Source organism: Schistocerca piceifrons, chromosome 3 (assembly GCF_021461385.2).
Source record: "Schistocerca piceifrons isolate TAMUIC-IGC-003096 chromosome 3, iqSchPice1.1, whole genome shotgun sequence".
Classification (NCBI taxonomy): Eukaryota; Metazoa; Arthropoda; class Insecta; order Orthoptera; family Acrididae; genus Schistocerca; species Schistocerca piceifrons.
Window position 1 is genome coordinate 405,435,869 of NC_060140.1, and position 18,101 is coordinate 405,453,969.

Sequence of the window (18,101 nt, forward strand, 5' to 3'; positions counted from 1 at the left end):
ACCTGAAATAATGTTCCGAAATTGGCTAACTGTTCTTCTTCTGTCTTTCCGGAGATCACAATATCGTCCAGATAGTTTGCTGCAGTAGGGACCGACGCACAAACAGTTTGTAAATATTGCTGAAACAATGCAGGGGCGGATGCACACCCGAATGGCAGTCTTTTGAATCGGTACAAACCAAGATGCGTGTTAACCACCAAAACGCGCTGGGATTCTTCGTCCACCGGTATTTGCAAGTACGCATCTGCTAGGTCCAACTTCGAAAAATATTTACCCGTTCACAGTTTGTCAAAAAGATCTTCTGGGCGGGGGAATGGAAAAGTTGCAATCACTAGTTGTGGATTCACTGTTGCCTTGAAGTCCACGCAAAGTCTCAATTTTCCGGAAGGCTTGTGCTAAATTACTAAGGTTATGCCCAGAGAGAAGCCTGCACACGTTCAATCACACCTTGTGGTTCCAAATCGTGTAATGTTTTTGCAACCTCATCACGCAATGCGTGGGGAACATTGCGCGCTCTGAAAAATTTCGGTTGCGCTTTTGCTTTCAGATCCAAATGTGCTTTATAGTTCTTAGCGCAACCAAGGCCCGGTTCAAAAATGTCTGCAAATTCTTCACACAGACGAGAAACACTGGCTGAAGGCACAGTCTGGTTCACTGATAGGACCTGATTGACTATAGACAAGTTAAACAACTGAAACAAATCTAAACCAAACAAATTCACTGCAGAAGAAGAACGAAGGACGTACAATGACACAAGTTTTGTTTGTCCCTTGCACAATGCAAGAAGGCTGCACTGTCTTAACACAGGGAGCCCGTGACCTGAATATGTAGTTAGCTTAACATTTGCGGCACGCAACGGAGGTGTGTCCAGCTGTCGGAACGTGTCGTGATTGATCAGTGAAACGGCAGCTCCGGTATCGAGCTGGAACGGTATCACGTTGCCATTAATGTCCAAGTCTACAAAAAGTTTATTGTCCTGCTGACGACAAGAGCGACTGTCTCGTGCAACGTGAACTGACACTGATACGGAATCACTTGCTACTTGACGTGATTTCCGGCGACGTCGACGCACTCTATTCATGGGATGAACACAGTCACTGTTAGAGAGAGTGGCACTGGGCGGAGTGGAATGAACTACATGAATGTCCATGGGCGAAGGTTCTCGAGCCTGAGTATTCTGGGTTCGATTCCGATTCCGGCGCGAAGCAATGGGCCTGGAATGGTTGTGAGTGTCCGACCTGAGCTTTTTCTGGCAAACACTTTGAACATGTCCTTTTTTAGTACAGAAAAAGCAAATAGCCTGGTTTAACGGGCAATTCTCACGCGAATGTCTAGTAGCACACCGCGGGCATGATTTTAGCACTGCATTTGCTTGCTTGGCGGCACACTTGGCCGAGAGCTTGGCGGCAGCTGCGCAGACGGGCGCGAGGTCTGTTTACTGTTCCGTGGTTAACGCGACACACGGCTGTCGAAGTTTCAAATGATCCCTGAGCAAAGTCAAGGGTGTCCTGCCGATCCAATATGTCTATCACTTGTTGAAGGGAGGGATTGACTAGTTTCAAAATCTGTTCCCTTATACGAACATCAGAAACGTTCTGTGCAATTGCATCATGCACCATGGTATCTGAATAAGAGAGTCCACATTGACACTCAAAAGCACAATCCCTAGTAAGGCCTTGCAAGGTTGCAACCCACTCCCTATTAGTCTGACCTGCCGTACGCTTTGTACGAAAGAACGTATACCTTTTTGCAACTACGTTGACTGATTCTTTGAAATATGCATCTAATGCAGACAAAATTTCATTGTAGGTCAGAGTTGCTACGTCGCGTCGGGGAAACAATTTGACTATCACACAGTACGTGGACATGCCGACGCACAATATTAAGAAAGGCTGCCGCTCGTTACCTTGAATTCTGTAGGCGGCGAGATGGAATCCAAATTAGCGTGACCACTTCGTCAAGCTTTCCAGTGCAGCATCAAAAGGACGAAAAGGTGGTTCAACTGCGTGTTGTGGCTGTGGTAACGGTGGAGCGGTGGCTGCCGCATCGTTTTGCATTGCACGTTGACCCTGGACGAGCTGTCCAAGGGCATCCAATAAGGCCTGCGTCTGCTGATTCTGCAAGCGATAAAATTCGGACAGTACATCTGGAGATTGTGGCGAAGCCATGACAGGTAAATCAATATAGGTACGAACGCAGAATTCTCGTCGCCAAACTGTTGTGGACTGGCAAGACAGCCAATCCACAATGACGGGTATCCGAAAGGCACGCGTTTAAACTCACGCAGGGTGGCGTGGGGCCTGGAACTGGTCAGGGATATGATACTATCAAAAATAGTACGTATCTGTTGGAATACTTAACTTTAATCCATAATTTGTGAACATCGGTCTGATGGTACATGCATCACAAGACAAATAGCAATTGATAATGGCGCCTTGCTAGGTCGTAGCAAATAACGTAGCTGAAGGCTATGCTAACTATCGTCTCGGCAAATAAGAGCGTAATATGTCACTGAACCATCGCTAGCAAAGTCGGCTGTACAACTGGGGCGAGTGCTAGGAAGTCTCTCTAGACCTGCCGTGTGGCGGCGCTCGGTCTGCAATTACTGATAGTGGCGACACGTGGGTCCGACGTGTACTAACGGACCACGGCCGATTTAAAGTCTACCACCTAGCAAGTGTGGTGTCTGGCGGTGACACCACACCTTACAAAACTGTCACCGGATCAAATTCAAGGAAACCTCTCTCATGGCTCGCGCTAATGGTTTCTGGGACTGTGTGACTACAGCAACCTTTGAAATAAAAACAGCCTACAACACCCTCAATAGAGACAGCGGCCTACAACTCAGTGCGGCTGGGATTAAGCGAATACGCGGTTGAAACGGAAACATCGAATGGTGGGTCAGCGTATGTCTATTTTGGCGAAGCCACTAGCACCAGAGACACCACAGGCCTCAGCTGGTGCTCGTAAGTGTTTACCAGCAGCCCAATGACTGTCATACCAATTGCCTGGGAGATCTTTGCCGGAATCTCATGCAATTGCAATCGCTTCACGCGACTAGAAACCCGCTAATTTAATAATGAGAGGTATTCAACTTCAATGTCAATGGCATAATTTAGAATAACGTAATTTCTGTGTTTTAATTACAGAAGAAATTTGAAAGAGCAATTGTAGTGAAGGTGTCACGTTTACTAAAGTGTCGGTATAAAGTGAAGTAGCGCTGTTTGCTAGCTATATTTCTCTGATTTGAAAGTCGAACATTCGAAGTCTCCTACTGCGAATGTTTTTTGGAAGGAAAATCTGTTATTTGTCCTGAAAATCTGAAGGATTTTCAAACTATGGATAACTGATCCGTTCAACAATTTAATCACGTAAATCAAAACAAATTCGTCTATTTACGAAACTTTTTCCGTTGCCTGTGACGAGAATGCGTACTTTGGAGGTGTGTTTCTTCGTACGCGCAACGAAGATTTCAAGGTTTTTTATCAATTATTGTAGTTGTTATCAGTGTATAATACTAAGACGGGACAAGATACATTCAACTCTGTGGAATGTATTTCTCTCAGAAATAACTTTTTTTTATACAGCGCTTTAAAATCATTGGTTTTATATCATTACAACGCAACAAACAATGAAGAGCTTACGATACAACCTAGACGCATTGTGCAGGTTGTATTGTACACTTAAATGTATTCTTAATGAAAGTAATAAACACGAAAAAGTTTAGAATTCCGTCGAAATGTAATTTCATTGCATCTGAAGTGAATTACAAAGCGAATTTTCTTGTTGGTCGTACTATACAAAGTTATGCCTGGTTTCGATCTCCAAAGCGTTAAATAATCCTGGAACTTATTTCAGTTCTCAATATCTACTTATCATGTCTGCGGCTTCTTTGTAAGATTCGTTCTTTCATTTTTTGATATAGTAAAATATTTACTCGATTTAAATTTAAAATTGCAAAGAAAAGATCAGAACTTCACGAACGTGTGTGTCCTCTTAAATGAATCGTAAGTTAGCTCCTTGGGATAAGCATTCGAAGAATAAAGTTTAGACTCACTTCTGGAAATGAAACATGAGATTAAAAGCATTAGTTTTGTATCGCTACAACGAAACAAACCATGCAATTAATTTTAGAAGTGCAACATAAACAAAACATCAAGTAAAGTGAATTGATGCAACTCTGACGGTGTGCTATTCATGATTGGAGGAGGAATTACGTAAGCATGTCAGTATTACACAAGAATTTTCAGTACCAGCAAAATTCTCATATGAAATTATATTCGACTTTGGAACTATTTATCGGTGTGAGCAACTGTTTATAATCATGCAGGGTCATAACTCAGTTGTCAAATTCGGGATTACAGACATCCATGTTGTTCACGCTTGAAAGAAATCGCTATGAACTAAATTAATACTGAAGTGTAAAACACAGTGTCAGGATAGAAACGTGTCAAGAAGAAATATATTTTCTCCCGCAGACACCTACACTTCGTTTGTTTGGTGCACCATAAACTTTGAACCTGACACGGTTGATGTAAACTTTTCGGTAGTTGAAGAAACTTACCTCCTTATCAGAGGACATGATACACGTTAGTCTGATGGCTCTCGAGTTAGGGATAGGCGACTCGAAGAAGATTCGCCGCCAATATTTCATCAAAATGGAGAAAGGAAACGGTATTTTACAGTTCCAGTCCTTCTTCTCATTATCCTAGATTACATTACGAAACTCTCAACAGTGCCACTTTGAGTGGATGTGATAGATTGTTAACTGTCAGTAGTATCAAGGATACCACGCTAGACTTTCTTCTTGGTGCTGTTTGAGAGATGCACGTGATGTGCCGCTACAGGCTTGCACAATCTCCTTCTTTCATCACCATCATTTACACTAATTGCAGGTTTTCATAATCATATAGGGTCACCTTGCCTATTGAAACAGGGTTTAGCGATATGTCGAAGATGAGGTCATTAGCGTAAGCTCGGATTTCGGACTTCCTGCATTTGTGATTTAAGGAAGCCGTGGAAAACTTAAATCTAGATGTCTAGACGGACCCAGTGTTGTATTGTTGCACGGCCTTACGCGCTGTACTGATTGTCAGGTGGCATGCTTGGCTGGGAAGCCCTGAACGGTATGTTCAGCAGTCGTTAATTCGCGCCCAGTAGCATCTTTACTTCGTAAAATTTGGGTGATTACAATGGATGTGTATAGCGTGGAGTGCGGCATGACGATAAAAATGAAGGATGAAACACGAGCCAGCACATACCCATCTTCTCTAGAATATCACCCCCTTGGGTAACTTCCCAATCCGACGAATGGATAACGATTCGCAGTGTCACATTGCGTCACTTCATAAGATATTGTGGGGAGGTGTTCTGGTTTTAATACGAGTATTGGCGCAGCACCACCTCTTCTCCCTCTGTTGTCCAAATACTTGTGGTAGTAGTTTGTTGTCCTACCAGGATCTTATCCGTTCTACCTGTAAGTCGAGATCCATCGCTCAGCCGTGCTTTTGCAAAACTTGGCTGCGGCGATGGGTACTTATCATGGTTTTTCGGGACTAGCTGGTTGTGTTCATTGTGTTTCTCTCTCTCTCTCTCTCTCTCTCTCTCTCTCTCTCTCTCCTATTTCTTGTCGTCATACAATAAAAAGACCACACTGAACACACAAACATCGAAGTCATCTACAGACATAAAGTTGAGATACTTATGTTGAGAGAAACCTTTTCCACATTAGACCGCTGAAAACACTCCTGGCAGCCAAGGAAACAACAGTGCTATCTGACTCTTACATGGCAACCATGTGAATATAACTAAAATGCAGCTTCTTAGGGAGGTCCAGTGTGAATTGTAATTATCTTATGGCAGCGAAACTGTTTAGAATGCTAATGCGTTAATGCGGTACAGATTTACGCTGGAGAAAATGAGTTCCTAACTTGGCAGCCAGGTAAAAGTCTGGTTCTGTACACTGTTTGTATGACGGTTCACATCCACATCTTCGTTTGACAAATCATAACGTGAATGAACAGTATGGCTATCGAGAAGAGAGACAGTATACTATTAGTGAAACTGTTTTGTGGGACCGGCAGCAATTACAGTGCTGCTTTCAGAGGATATCGCTGACTGGAAGATCCGAGGAGAGGCCCGGCATCATTAAATGATTTAATGAAGATGATAATGGAATTCGAAGATCAGGATGGTGCAGCACCTGAAGCCTCATGATCCTCAGCGACGTTTGAATTTGCTCTTCGGTTCCTGGCACGGATGAAAGTTGATTACATGTGGTCGGGCAACATTCTTTGGAGTGACGAGGCTCATTTTACACTACAGGGTGCAGCGAATACGCAGAACTGTCGAATTTGGGCTGCTGCTGAGCACTAACAGTCATTGCACCCGCCGTATTTGAGTGTGTGCTGTGGATTCACAATCACCTTCACTCTCGGTCCGTCCTTCTTTGAAGAGAAGACACAGCAGAGGTCGTGTGAGGTCTATCGTGACGTCTGCACGTTATCGTGACCTCCTTGTATAGGATGTGATCCTTGCTTTGGAAGCTCGCAACTGTGTGGAAATTAATGTTTTCATTCAAGGCTGGATTTTACCTCATATCGATCGGCTCAGCGCAACCTTCCAAGAAAGTCTTATTCCCAGAGTCTTCCCAGATGCATGGTCTGCAAGATCACCTGATCTGAATCCTCGTGACTTTTGGCTCTGGAGATGTCTCAGAGAATGCATCGGGACCTCTGTGAGTAGCTGCACTTTAATTATAACAACTCAGCATTTCAGCCTTTAAAGCTGTTGTACCAAGGACCGCAAAAAATGACAGAGCTGAAACACCAGGTAGATTAAAACTGTGTGCAAAGTAGGTTTAACCTCCATAATAAGTTGCCGTCTCTTTATCTAAGAATAGATGATGAATGCAGCTATCCTCTATCTCTGTGTATTGTCGTGTCTGTATAGACGTGTATCTGTTGCCTTTAAGATCCCTTCACCTTCACACATTAATCAATACAGTAAAGTAAGGCCCTCCCCGTGCTTGACTGATCCGTGATAACACAGGCGAAAAATTAGAATAATGGAGGATTATTAGTATTATCACTATTTTCATTCGCTCTTTCTCTTTCTCTCCTTTATCTATGTACGGTTTTTAATATAAATTTTCACCACGTGAAATCAGCTAAATAGAATCTTTGGTGGAGTCCTTCTTCTAGGTAATCAGCGGCTGGCTTGCTGTGGGAGATCTTTAAATTTATTATTACTGTTAAACACTGCAGTCAGTCGGGAGAATCAATCGTGTTGACAATTTGTTCCTTTTACGAAAGATTGCGAATTCCAGATGTGTACGAAGCCTTTTTGGACGATTTAACACAGACTCAGTGATTGCAGGCTCTCTTCGGCACAGCTGAAACTTCCCCACTAACTACAGGGCTAACGTGATCATCAAATGAATCAGAAAAAACTCATTCGTTCATTCACTCCAGAACAAAAAAGTTACAAACCTTATTTATTGAGGAAATCGTGTATTAAATCCATCTCCATTACATGTCCAGCTCTCCGGTGATTCCACGCCTTAATTATTTTCCTTTTACAGTCTTTTTCTCTTCAAACAAACCGCTAGCGGCACAAATGTTAATTGGCTCGCTTTAGCGAGAAGAAAAGCAGAATATGTATCTCTCAGAAACACGTCAATCCCTCAACGGATACTCCAGAAGCTGTCCTAGTTACCACTCTAACAACGATGGAGAATGCATATATGCATCTCTGTTATTTCAAAGAATAAACGCACTAGAAAATACTTTGGCGTCGTCGAGCTGTCGCCGCATATATTGCGAGAAAATCAGATCAGATAACTTTTCCAAAGTGAATGAATGTGGATGGTTTGATTGAAAATGATTAATTGGTGGGTGGTGGAGGGCATTTTCTGTGGGGACATTACATAGGGTTTGCAAACTTGGACCTTTTCTTTCCTGAGGAAATGCTCTACCGAATGAGCTATCGAAGCAGTCCTGGAAGAACGAAGTGTAATCATACAATGCGTGCAAGGAAACTGTGATGTTTAGGTGGTGGGAGGGGAGGCACAGGTGGAAGCCAAGCTGGGAGAGCGAAGTGAATCTACTTTGATAGTTGAGTCGGCAGCGAAATGTAGAGGTCCGAGGTTAAGTCCCGTTTCAGCACTCACTTTTAATCTGCCTGCCAAGAAGCTTCACATAAGCGCATATTTCGCTGTAGAGTTGAAATTCATTACGTGAATGAGATTTGCTTATTTACTCAGATCAGGAGCACCCACATAAGATTCTATAAATTTACAATTTCAACCACAGAAATAGATGGAATTTATACATAGACGCACACTCAAAACCGAAATCAAACAGGCTTTGTCCAGAAGTGAGCAACTGCTACAGCCTTTCCTTGTGACTAGAACAATTCCTCGTTGCAAGAATCAGGGCAAAATGAACAGTGACAGGTGTTTCATTGCCTTTACTTCTCCATATTCACACAGTGCTGGCCTTTGTAACTATACCCAGATCACTAGGTTGTTCTTACATACTTAGCTAGCCCTTCCGTAGCCTGTTCTGTGTTCTCCATTTGATCAAGTCCAAGTTGTGTCCGGCTGCGAAGCGTTCAGCTGGCTTCAACCGTGCTTGGAGGTGACTTACTTTGCCGCCCACAGGTTGTATCTGACGTCCTTCCCTGAGTATATTTATTGCAGATGTTGACTGCGAAAAGCTTCTGCTAGACTTCAGCAGAGGTCTTCGTGCAAAATGTCCATGCAGTGGGTGTGACAGTTTTTTCGACTTTCTCCATTTAGTAATTTCCAGCTATTTCCCGACTATGTCAGGAGTAGTCATGACCGCCATGCTGTTTCATTACATGTTACGTCTAATTATTTCACGTGGGAAGGTGGTTAGGCATATTGACCAGCCAAACAACATGAGTGCCGTAGCAGAAATAGGGACTTCCTGTGCTTCGGAACTTCACTTGCTACTACCAAGTTTCTGAACGGAGTTGTTTCGAACTGGTGCCTCATGTTAGGTATTAAAGCAGTGCCAAAGTAAATGACTGATATATCTAAGGTAAATTTTGTCAAACGGTCTGGATAAAAGCTGTGAGAGCCTTTAGTGTTACGCAATATTACAAGCGGTTCGAAAACATCTATTCAGCCACTGAGCGACCATAATGGCACTCAACGTAAGAGAGAAGACCGAAATACTGAAGTCGGTCTTCCGAAACTGTTTCACCGCGGATCCTCATAATACGGTGCCTAATTTCAATCATCGTACGATCTTCTAAATGGTATTGAGATAACTAATCGCGGCAGAGAAAATAGTTACAATCGCTTTGTGGCGGAAATACATCAGGACCAGTTGAAGTTCCTGTAAATATGTACATGGATTTTGCGAAAGCACTTGCTTCGCTTTTGACAGCAGTTTATCGTTGGCAGCTGGGGCAACGAAGGGTACCTATCGACTGGACAAGAGCGCGGGTCGTTCCTGTTTCCAAGAAGGGTAGTAAGACAGATGCACATAATTATAGGCCTATATCGCTGATATCAAAGTTTTGTGGAATTGTGGAGCACGTTTTATGCTCAAGAATTAAAATGTTTTTGGAGAACGAAAATCTGCTGCATAAACGTCTACAGGGATTTCGAAAACAAAGATCTCGGGAAACTCAGCTCTCCCTGTTTCTCCATAAGATCAATAGTAGCCAATGGTGTTTAAGTTGATGCGGTGTTAATCGAATTGAGGAAGTGACACACCCCCCGTACTGCCGTTTAGAGAAACAGGAAACAGGTTTACAGAGTATAGGACCAGTTTTCAACTGCGTTCAAGACTTCCTTTCAGAAAAACTCAGTACGTCGCTCTTAACAGAATAAAGTCTATTGATGGATCGAAGTTCGGGACTACGACAAGATAGTGTGATAGGACCATAGCTGTCAATGTATATAAATGATCTAATATAACGCGTCGGAAGCGCTTTAATGATGTTCATGGATGACGTAGTTGTCTGTAAGAAAGTAGTAACGCCGGGAATCAATAACGATTCATAGAGGGACCTGTAGAGGATTGATGAATTATGCAGAGACTGGCCACTCATCATGAATGTAAATAAATGCTCATACATAGGAAAAGAAATCCACTACTGTACAGTTACACTTTTGGTTACAAATTTCTAACCAGAGCGACATTAAGTGGAATGAATACTTAAATGGCAGGAAAAGAAGATGTCCGACTGAGATTCACAGAAATAATTCACTATGCAATGGCTTACAAGGCGTTTAGCTGGTAGGACTGATAGAAGAGAGAGAGAGTGAGAGAGAGAGAGAGAGAGAGAGAGAGAGAGAGAGAGAGAGAGAGAGAGAGAGAGAGAGAGAGAAGATCGAACGGAGAGCGACACACTTCGTCACGGAATCGTTAGTCCGCGTGACGGAGATGGTCAACAAACTCTTTTGGCAGATGACACTTGAGAGGCGTTGTGAATCACGCAGAGGTGTACTACTGAAATTTCGGGAGAAAACTTTCCGGGAAGAGTCGGATAACGTATTACTACCTCCCATATTCGTCTCACAAAATGACCATCCCGCGAAATAAACACGACAAAATACGTGAAATTAACGCTAGCTCTGCTCTGGAGCCATTCGCAAATGGAGCAGGAAAAAGATCAGTTAGTTTACCCCCAGTGACACACCATCAGATGCCTTCTGGAGTGCTGATATAGATGTAACTCCTAAGTACTTGGGAGTAAATCAGTGCTCCAGGTATTGCCTTTTCAAGTCACTTTCAGTGTTTTTTCGTACCTGACTGTTTACCAGGTGTAAAGCTTAGACCTGTGTTCTGTGTGGGTTTTGCTACAGGTGTTACAGTAATCAGGAAACGTTCACAGCGTTCTTGTCAGCGCCTATTCTGCTTCTTCAAAATGATTTGTCCGTACTGTCAAAGCAAGGTCTTCAGGATATATGAAACTTCTCCGTGATTAGGTCTTGGCTTGTCATTTGTGTAAATATTTGGCTAGACCACCTCCTGTGGTTGTGTCTTCCTTGGACTTTGACGTGGAATCTTCCGTTGTGAATGAGAAACCTAAAGGATGTAAGGCAACCTGAAAGATGTAAGCTACTTCCGCGACCCAGGTAAATTTCCAATCTAGACATCTTTGTACTCCATCCTCACTCTGAATTCAGAATACACGTTAAAGATTGCACCTTACTCCCTCTGAGGAGGTCATCTGCGGCCGGAATTCCCGCACCCTATTCAGCACGACCTGCCCTGCATCTTCGCTGACAGAGTGGCTGCCAACTGCCTCCATCGTCGTAAATGGACCCAGACGGGGACGCCACGCTGCACTGCGCCATCGTTACTTTTCTCGTGGGTTGGCGGCAGCGGGTTGGAGGCTTGAGGAAGGGGGGGGGGGGGGGGGGGGGCAAAGCGGCTGCGCACGGCGGGTGTGTCTCCGGCGTTTACGACGCCAATAAACGGAAGGTCCGGCAGTGACGTCCCTGTGAGAACGACGAGCCGTGGTGCTCCTGCGTGGCGTGCAGCGAGCGGCGGGCCTATCTCCAGCTTCCAGCTATACGAGGGGGCCAGTCAGCTATGCCAGTGTGCGTGTGCACCTGCTCCCCTCTGCGCGAATAAAAGTGTTTTCCAGTCATAGCTATATAAAACAGGTATGCCTTTGGCGAATCCCACAGCATGCAGGTATACATAATACTTGTATTTTGGTATAATCCTGTATTTATAGAACGAAGGAAGGGGGAGAACCAGTGAATAACTATCACTCCATGAGCTAATGTCCTGCGTGTGAAAGACTAAAGATTCCAGCTCATTATGAATTCATAACCTCACGTGAGACACAAGACTCATTTTTGTACACAGATGTTGAGCTTAGTGCTTGATGCTATTTGAGTGGAGTGAGCACGATACGGGGAATTTTATAATTACCCATTATAACGCATGGGTCCTGTTCCAGGAGAAGTCTCTCGGTGAACACTGATGATGTCCCTCCCTTCGCGAATTTCTGTAAGGTCTGTTTGAAATGTCCAGCTAACTGTATCATAAAATAAAAGATGTAAGAGTTACAAGCAAAGTGCCTTTAGTTCCATTCAAACTAATCAAGATTAGCTATAACACACTTCTGAAGTCGGCTGTGAAGCTGTTGGAAACTGTTCGTGGAATTTTTGTGTAATCGCTTGAAACGCCGTGGTCATGCGTTGTCGAAAATCTGCAACGTCTGCGTGCTCAGATTTCTCGCTCGACGCAGGGTGACTCTTCTCCAACACTCCCCTTGCTTTCGTGACCTGGTGCCAGCACACTTCACTCGTTTCACCGTATTACGTTAGCCGTGAAAGTCTTACGCTTAGCAGACGTTGCGCGTGACCACGGTTCTTCGAGCGATTCCACAAGAAGCGTTTGATGACAGTTTCCGATAGCTTTACACTAGATGACGAAATTGTGTTTTTAATGGTGATTACTTTGAAGGCCTGTAAAGGTATTCTGTTTGCAACTCTTGTTTGTAACACCTGCACGATGTGGTCGCATATTGTTAGCCACACAAATTACGTCAAGTCAAAATGCACTCCTGAAAAGACGCAGGAGAGCAAGGTGTAGCGTAAAAAAAAATAAACTGGTGAGTGTCCCGCGACCAAGGACCAAGGATGTGGAGATCACTACGCCAAAGCAGCACTGAGACTCATCATAACTCCTGAAAAACCAGACCCATCATGTTCAACAATGCTGGATGTACTCTCGCATGACGAGAGCTGGGAACACACAGTGCACCCAGGATCAGTGTCGAGCATATTCGTTTTACTGCTACAAGTGATATGATATGGAAATCTTGGAACATTCCGCACTCACTCGTCAATGTCAATGTCAATGTTAATGTGACATCTACTCCTTCGGCATGAGCGTCACATTAGGGGTGCTTTTAGCCCTGACTATTATTATGGATGAGAGTGCACACCAAATAATGCAGGTTGAAGATTTCTTGGCACTAATGAATTTCAAGCCAGTAGACTCGGCCATCCGTTCCCTCAATTTAAATCTCACACAGCACATCTCTTTTGCTCTGGGGAAACGTAATACACGAGAACCACATATACTAACGACCATCCAACCGTTGTCATCCATGTTGATGGAGAAAAGGAACGCTCTACCACAGGAAATTCTTACCATCCTTGTCACCAAAATATGAGAGAGTTTCACAGCACGCATTTAGGCATGTGATAAGGATTTTCTCACTTGTTACGGTCTCTTATAAAAATGCAAGACTGAAACTTAGGTGCAAACCCCGACTTCAGATACCATCGACAGCCACTGATTACATCACGCTTTCGAGTTCATATCGAAGCACTGCACTGATCACAACCATTTCTTCTTTTCCAACAAAGGCTGTGATTTACTTTTGAATGCATTACGGGAACAGCAGTGATCAATGTCTTGTAAATAATTACTATTAAAAACAGTCTTGATCACGATTTATTTTATAAGGTGACCGGTTTCGACCACTACTGTGGTCATCTTCAGACCATTGAGTGGAAACCCCTTTCTGTTGGAGAATCACATTGATATTGGATTCGGATGACAGGTGATACTTCGACGCTGTACCCAGAAAAAAGTATTGAAATACCGTAGAATTCACAGTCCCAAGAACGATCGCTGTTGAGCAGAGTAATTCGGGCCGTAGGGTGTGAAGTGAAAGAGACATGACCTTTCCTTCACCCCCAAAAAGAATTTCTCAGTGAGACACACGAAGAGACCAGTCGATCACGCAGGCTGTTCCAGCCGCTTTGTAGGTGGCGGCTGCAGTTGGCGTGGCGGCCTTCTGTGAATGGCAGATGGGCGTCAGGTCGGCCATCCCAGGGGCCGCACTTCACGCTGCTGGCCCTCGTCCCGTCCACTGGCCTTCACGTGATGTATTATCCCTGACTCTACCTGCTCTCTCTCTAAGCTCTCCCGCTATACATTATTCAAAGGAGGCCGGATCTAAAGTCGCATTCGAGTTACTTTAGCAACTTTCTAGGCGTCACGGGATTGCAAGAAGAGGATGCAAGACATCAACGTAATGTGTGTTGCATACGTATGATTTCTTCTTGCCGTTTACTGTCTTTGTTCCATAGTAATTTTCTCTTTTGTTTACGGGAACTAAAGCGAGGCGTTTGTGATCATAGTCATTCACAGTTTGCATTACTGTCAGCTGAGGTATTGCAAGGTACGTGTACACCTCAGCTACAAACATTAGTTTTCTTTAGTGAATAAACAAAATAGGTTCACAGGAGATATGGACAGTGATGAGCAACCTACGTTATGGTAATCGGTACCCTAGATTTAACTAATTACGGACACTTCTCGTAAAGAAAAGAAGAAGGAAGGTTAGAGTTGTATCTTCCGTAAACAGTTCGTCATTAGGGGCAGACCGGCTGAGGTGACCGAGCGGTTCTAGGCGCTACAGTCTAAAACCGCGCGACCGCTACGGTCGCGGGTTCGAATCCTGCCTCGGGCATGGATGTGTGTGATGTCCTTAGGTTAGTTAGGTTTAATTAGTTCTAAGTTCTAGGGGACTGATAACTTCAGAAGTTAAGTCCCATAGTGCTCAGAGCCATTTGAACCATTACGGGCAGAAAACAAGTACGGATGACGGAAGAACGGGGAAGGTAATTATCGTGCGCTTTACAGAGGAAACGCCCAGGAATTAGCTTGAAAATGACTGAAAACCTGAATTTGGCTGGCCAGACGGGAATTACAAAACAAGTCCATCGTGTTACCCACTCAGCCACCTCGTTTCGGGAAGAGTGATGTGTGTATAACTCCGGTCACGTAAAACCACTGGCTGTTACGCATGTGCAGCATTTTCGGGAGGTATTTGCAATAAAATTACACCATTAGTTGCCTCTTTATTTCTAAGTACCACAACCAGTTTCAACTATCATGGCCATCATTCAACAGTTACATCCGAGCACCCTTGGAGAACACTGAATGACTGGTCAGGACGTCTGACGTATAACATCTGCATCTACATACATACTCCGCAAGCAACCTGATGGTGCGTGGCGTGTGTTACCATGCCCCAATACTAGTTATTGCCTCTCCTGTTCAACACACAAATAGAACGAGGTAAAAACGACTGTCCCCATGCCTCCTTGCAAGCCCAAATTTCTCTTATCTTCGTGGTTCTAGGCGAATATACATTTGCGTCAGCACAATCATTGTGTAGTCAGTTTCAGATGCCGGTTCTCTTTCTCAACAGCCTTCCGCTAAAAGAACGTCATCTTTTCTTGATGGACCCCTAAATTAGTTTACGAAGCATCCCTGTAATACTGACGTGTTGATCAAACATACCTGCAACAAACCTAGCTCATCACCTCTGAATTTCCTCGATGTCATCCTTTACTCCAACCTGGTGGCAATCCCAAACACTTGGGCAGTACTCACGAATGAGTCGCACCGTGTGCTATACGCATTTTCCTGGAATTCTCCCAATAAACCGAAGGCGACCATCTGATTCCCCTGATTTCCCAAAATTGGCCTTACATGTGCCTTCCATTTCTTGTCACTTTACGCTGTTAAGCCAAGATATTAAAGCTATTCGCGAAGTAAGGTCCGATACGTGGTGAAATGGAACCGACAGTGAAAATCCGACGAAGCTCAGCGTAGGTGTGTTAGGCAGCGTGTTTACAATGCCTGTCGATCACGTCATATCGCTCTTTTCCGCTCTCAGCGCACAGTGAGCGCTGAAAGATGCCAAGTACAAAAGTGTCTTCCGTCAAGTACGGATGTCCGCTGGAGGTTTCACCTGATCCCATGCAACCCCACATAACGTACCTGTCATGTATTTCTTTCTTCGTGACAGAGCCCCACACCGTAGTGCCAATGAGAACGTCGCTGCAGGGTGTTTTCAATCTGACGTGTTTGGTCACCCACCATGCAGCCCGGAGTGGACTCCCTTAGTTGTTCACTTCCGCTCACATGAACCGCTGGTTAGCAAGGTAACATTTTAGCACAGACAACGAACTGCAGAAGCTTACAGACGTCGAGGAAAGCCTTCCATGACGAGGGTATTGGAAAGCTGGTACAACGCTTCGATAGATTTCTAAGTCGAAATGGGGACTATGTAGAGAAATAGCTCGAAGACGTAGCAAACTACTGCAAATAAAACATTTTTGATTTTTCCAGAATGAGATTTTCACTCTGCAGCGGAGTGTGCGCTGATATGAAACTTCCTGGCAGATTAAAATTGTGTGCCGGACCGAGACTCGAACTCTCGGTCCGGCACACAGTTTTAATCTGCCAGGAAGTTTCATTTTTTATTTTTTACTGTTGTTTCTGTTTATCGAACAGTCTGACTTCACTTTCGGGATAGGCCACGTATTTTATCGACGTGACTGGGTCAAGAGCCAGTAATACTTTTCTCCAACAACGGAGAACTCTTTTTCTACGTTACCTGTATTAATATTTTTCCATATTTAGAGCAAGCTGCCACTCATCACACCTCACTGACAATGTGTCTGTCATCCCGTGCCATCCTATAGTCATATACCGTCTTCACTTTACCGTACACTACAGCGTCATCGGCAAACAGTCGCACATTGCTGCACACGCTATCCGCCAGATCGTTTACGTAATTAAATGGCAAAGGCGGTCATATCGCTTCCTTGTGGCGATCCTGACGATAACCGTGTCAACTGCGGGTGACTAACTTTTGTCCGGTATGCGTATTTCGAAGCGGCCACAACGCTACGCGACGAGCGCTGGTGTCGCGTAAGTCTGTGGGGACAGGTGCCGTTAATGTCTGGTGCCCGGACGATCGCTTGACGCGTGCGGTGGGCGTGGTCGCAGCCGCGAGAGATCGATTGCGCGTCCAGCGCACGCGGGCCTCATCACTAACCCACAGCCACGGCAGCAGCGCCTACCGCCTAGGCCGCACGCCACGCAGCTCGTTGCCTGCCTCCGTCCCCGCGCCAAGCACTCTGAAAACCTCGTGTCGTCTACTACCAGCGGAGGAACTCCACCCGGGCAATGTCCGGGAGCAACACGGTCTTTCACTGCCACACCCAGAAACATTCACAGTGTGTACGAATATTTTGAATAATAAGTGAATGGAAGTGTAATAATTGTCTTGGATGAGTCTGTTCTTCCATCAATACTCGTTTTTCATTGATGTTGAAGTTCCTGCAATTAGTTTTATCTATATCTAGAGCGCGATTCTTTATCTACAGAAATACTGGTGGTTAGCGTCTCTTATAGCTCATTTGAACTCCAACACAATGTCGGTATCAGTTTGCTAATGGCCGCCCGTTGTGACCGAGTGGTTCTAGGCGCTTCAGTCGGGAACCGCGCTGCTCCTACGGTCGCAGGTTCGAATCCTGCCTCGGGCATGGATGTGTGTGTGATGTCCTTAGGTTTAAGTAGTTTTAAGTGTAGGGGACTGATGACTTCAGATGTTAAGTCCCATAGTGCTTAGAGCCATTTGAACCATTTAGTTTGCTAACGTCTGGTTGACCGTTAACAGCATAGTAAAATAAACAAACATCTCTGATAATGCATTGTCTCACTCTTCTATATAGGCAACACAGCAACACACATATGAACATTCACACACTCAAGCCAGAAAATTAACCAACAATGCAATGTAATAGTAATAATAAAACAAGATGAAATTCAAGACAGAAAATTATTTAGGCAAAAAATTCATGACTGGGTAGTTGGTCAAGCTGAAAAACCAAAGAAAACTGGAACCACATGGTCTGATGAAAGGAAAAGAGCTCATTCCGAGAGAATGAAAACAATTTGGGCAGAGAGAAAGTCTAAAAGAAAATAACTGAATGCCCCGTGATTGTACTTCGCGTGGTCCAGTAGGGCCCAAACGTGAATAATAATAATAATAATAATAATAATATACTGTCATACGTAGTTCCTATGCGAATATATTTACTAAACAGTGTCTGAAACGAAAGCGTTAATGTCAAGTTCCAGATATAAGAAGTCTCTATTGCCACAGCATGCTTACCAATATGTTCCGAAATGCCGCACATAAAAAGGGGACTTTACGGTGTTCATAGGTCAATAGTATCAAGCGTTGTGTGCTAGGGACGATTCGTATTACCAACAGAAGAATCGTCT